Below are 4228 nucleotides of genomic sequence, written 5' to 3'. Positions count from 1 at the left end.
TTTCTGCGAGACTGACTATACTTCTCCTTTTCCTGGGCTTTTGTGCAGGAGGATCCGTATGCATATAATGCAATGATGCTGTAGCAAGAGTAAATATAACTATCCTAAGTGATTCAAGTGACTCTTGAATCATTCCCTGTTTAAGGATAATATACTGTAGACTTGTAGAGTATGGATTCTTCCAAGCGTCCAATTCCTGATTCGTCAAGTACATCACAGGAGGAAGATAGCGCACTAATGGCGGTTATAACAAGCACTATTCTTCGCCAAGTACTGATACAATTGCCATCAATGATTGATGAATGTTTGACCACCAAAACAACACCATCCAGTCCATCGGATCTTTCAAGAGTTGCCGAGTCTAGTTTTCAACACATTCTGAGTTCACTAGACTCCTCATTGAAAGATATGAGAAGCGAACTCAGTGTGATTGCTAAAGCTCAAAGTGACCTCAGGGACAGCCAAAAATTCTTATCAGATAAATTTGACTCGATTAATAAATCTCTTAAATCCACACAAGATATGGTGAAAAAACAGCAGAAAAAGATTAAAGATCTAGAAGAACTCGTGGAAGACCTTGAGGATGAATGCGACCAGCTGGAAGACCGTGTTGAAGACCAAGAGAGAAGATCACGATTGGAATGTCTCGAGTTCCACGGTATAGCTTATAATAATAACGAAAACACCGACCTGCTTGTATGTAAACTGTCAAAGATCATTGGAGTGAACATTACCACCGCAGATATCTACAACTCACATAGACTAGCACATGATAACTCAGATAAACCTTCTGCCATAATTGCTCGCTTCACCTCTAGGAGAGTCCGAACCAACATAATTACAAATAGAAAAAAACTGAGAACAGCAAAAGACCCTAATAAATTCTTCAACTTCTCCAAAATTTTCATTGCGGAGAACTTAACGAAAACAGCTAGATCGCTTTATTTTCAATCAAGGGAACTGAAAAGACAATGTGGATACAAATACCTTTGGACTAACAATGGGAGAATTTTTGTCAAGAAAAACGATGACACGAAAACAAGACAAATCAGAAATGAGAATGACCTAGCATTCATCAAATAGGTCAGTTGCAATAATATTTTATTACTCGCATCTTCTTATATTGATTCTCTATAAATTCATGATGTTATTCTCTTAACGTAAATGTCCAACAATTTTAACATTGTCTGCAACAATATTGAAGTTTCGAAATTGAATTCTATTCGTATGTCTTCTGATCTTATTATTTTTCATACTAATATTCGCTCTCTCCATAAAAACCTTGACCAACTAACTTTCTTATTATCCTGTTTCTCATTACCGCCACACATAATAGCTATAAGTGAAACCAAACTAGTTGATAATTATTCTTCAAATATTAACATAGATGGGTATACTTTCATCCATGCACCATCTCTTACTAAAGCAGGAGGCGTAGGTGCGTATATTAGAAATGATGTTACCTATACTGTAACCATAGAAAATAGCATTCGGTACTCTAATTGTGAAAATTTATGGTTTGAAATTTCTTTAGAAAATTTTATAGATAACCTGGTAATCGGTATTATTTACAAACACCCACGCAATGACATCTACGACTTTACGAACATACTCGAACAATCCCTGTCTAAATTGGCTAATAAAAAATTCCTCATTGTTGGTGATTTTAATATTAATTTATTTTCAGCAACTAACAGCACCCAAGTTGCAAATTATATTAATATGCTTGTGTCACACAATGCTATTTCATTAATATCCGAAGCCACAAGAGTCACCCACACCTCAGCCACTCTTATTGACCACATGTACACCAATTTGACACATCTAGAAATTGACTCCTTTGTCGTGCATTCCGATATAACTGACCATTTCCCCATACTTTGTTGTTTAAGAGGCATTAGACCCACAAAAACGAATGAGTGTGTATTGTCAAGAGATATGTCACTGTTCTCAATTGATGCCTTTCGATCTGAGGTACATAACATTATGAATAATCGATTTTCCTCAATTAATATAACTGCTGAGAACTTTGACAACACATTTGACGAATTCATACAGTCATTCGTTAGTACCATCGACCGGCATGCCCCACTTCGACCTCTATCGCGTCGTCAAAAAAGGCTGAGGCTAAAGCCATGGCTAACCAAAGGGTTAATCACTTGTATGAAACACAGAAATAAGTTGTTTAAAACCCATTTTTTACGTGGAACCCCCTTGCAACGCTCATACTTCAAAAAGTATCGCAACACACTTACTTCCGTATTAGACAAAGCGAAGCAAATTCACTACCAAAATCTTATTTCCCAGACCAAGGGTAACCCCAGGTCTACGTGGCAAATCATTAATCAAATCACAACCACAAAAAATAATTCCAAGCATTCGATAGCTGAAGTATGTCTTGAAAATGGCAGTACAGTTAAAGACGGTTGCTTAATCGCAACCGAATTTAATAAGTATTTCTCAACTGCTGGATCTAGCTTGGCAGCCAAGTTTTCTAATGACATGTGTGAATTTAAGCCATTTCTTCGTAACCGTATTAGTAAATCAGCTTTTATGACTTTGGTCACAGAATCCGAAATGATAGTGGAAATTCTAAACTTGAAGGAGAGAAAGGCAGTTGGGCCGGACAACATTCCTCCCCGCTTCCTGAAATTCGTTGCTGACCCGCTTGCGCCGCTTCTAGTTAAATTGTTCAACTGCTCGCTCTCGCTTGGAATTTTCCCCTCATCCCTCAAAGTTGCTCGTGTAATTCCTCTCTTTAAATCTGGCAATAAAAAACTTGTGTCAAATTACAGGCCAATTTCAATTCTTTCGTCAATTAATAAAATATTTGAACGTTTAATTCATAATAGGCTCAGTAATTTCTTTACAAAATATGACGTGATAAATAAACATCAATTTGGTTTCCAGAGTAATCACTCTACGTCTCATGCAATTTTAGACACCATCTCTTACATTTATGACAAATTAGAAAAAAAAGAATTTGTTAGTGCTATATTTTTAGATCTCAAAAAGGCATTTGATACCGTTAATCACAATATTCTAACCCAAAAGTTATGGCATTATGGTATCAGAGGTATACCAAATAAACTTCTCTACAGTTACTTGAGTGGCAGAACTCAATTCGTTCAAGTAGGAACCCACTGCTCCCCAGTCTTACCAGTGACTCACGGGGTCCCACAGGGTTCGACGTTGGGTCCATTATTATTCCTCGTCTATATAAATGACCTCACCCACTGTTCTTCTTTCTTCGCAAAACTATTCGCTGACGACACTATACTTCTAGATAGTGACAAATCTCTACCAGCTATACAGTCACGAGTGAACTCTGAAATTGTAAAAGTGGTTAATTGGATGAAGGCTAACAAATTGACATTAAATATCGATAAATCTAAGTCTATGCTTATTTCACCAAATAAACATAAAGCCAATCATAATTTATTAATCTGTATTGACAACATTACATTAGAAAAAGTCAATTCTTATAAATATCTGGGCATATATTTAGACAGTCAAATGAAATGGGATATTCATATAACTAACTTGGCTGCTAAGTTATCTAAGTCGGTGGCAATACTGTACAAACTCAGGCATTTTATACCAATTTCAACTTTACGTATGGTTTACCACTCGTTATTCCAAGCCCATATTCAATACGGTATTTCTGCATGGGGCTCCGCTGATAAAACTCTTTTACGCAAAATTGAAATAATGCAGAATAGGGCCATTCGTGCTGTCTCTGGCAGTGGACCTTATGCCCAACTTGATCCAATCTGTTATAAACTTCGTATTATTAAAATGGTGGATATTTATAAATTAGAGATATTGAAATTGATGCACCAACATCACAACAAAAAACTCCCTGTTACATTCACTGATTATTTCTTGAAACAAAGCAGCGTGCATTCTTATAGAACACGATCCTCTGCCAGTAGTTCCTATTATGTAACTCATTTTTCAACCAAACGTACTCAAAATTCGATAAAATATACAGGCGTCAAATTATGGAATGCTGTATCCGATAACATTCGAATTATGAATTACAATTCATTCAAACAAGCTTTGAAAATTTTTTACCTGGATTCCTATGTATCCTTTTAGTCTGCTTCAATAAGTGGTATAGATCCCTTATAAGTATAGTAGTGTACCGTATACAACCCATGTCCCCCACCTTTTGTGTGGCTCGATTTTTCTATAACTGGTCATTCGATCCAGGATCTCTATTTTA

At 36.3% G+C, this 4228-nt stretch overlaps 1 long non-coding RNA gene across 1 annotated transcript; it reads right to left on the bottom strand.

Moving 5' to 3' along the window:
• Positions 1-1734: 1734 nt before the first annotated feature.
• On the bottom strand, positions 1735-4228 carry LOC144421100 (uncharacterized). The gene is made up of 3 exons (XR_013474961.1): positions 4078-4228; positions 3161-3328; positions 1735-2764 (listed from the first exon to the last, which is right to left on the bottom strand). It is a non-coding gene; the product is annotated as an uncharacterized LOC144421100 (long non-coding RNA).

This window comes from Styela clava, chromosome 3, assembly GCF_964204865.1.
Source record: "Styela clava chromosome 3, kaStyClav1.hap1.2, whole genome shotgun sequence".
Lineage (NCBI taxonomy): Eukaryota > Metazoa > Chordata > Ascidiacea > Stolidobranchia > Styelidae > Styela > Styela clava.
This window is presented reverse-complemented; position numbering and strand designations above follow the sequence as displayed.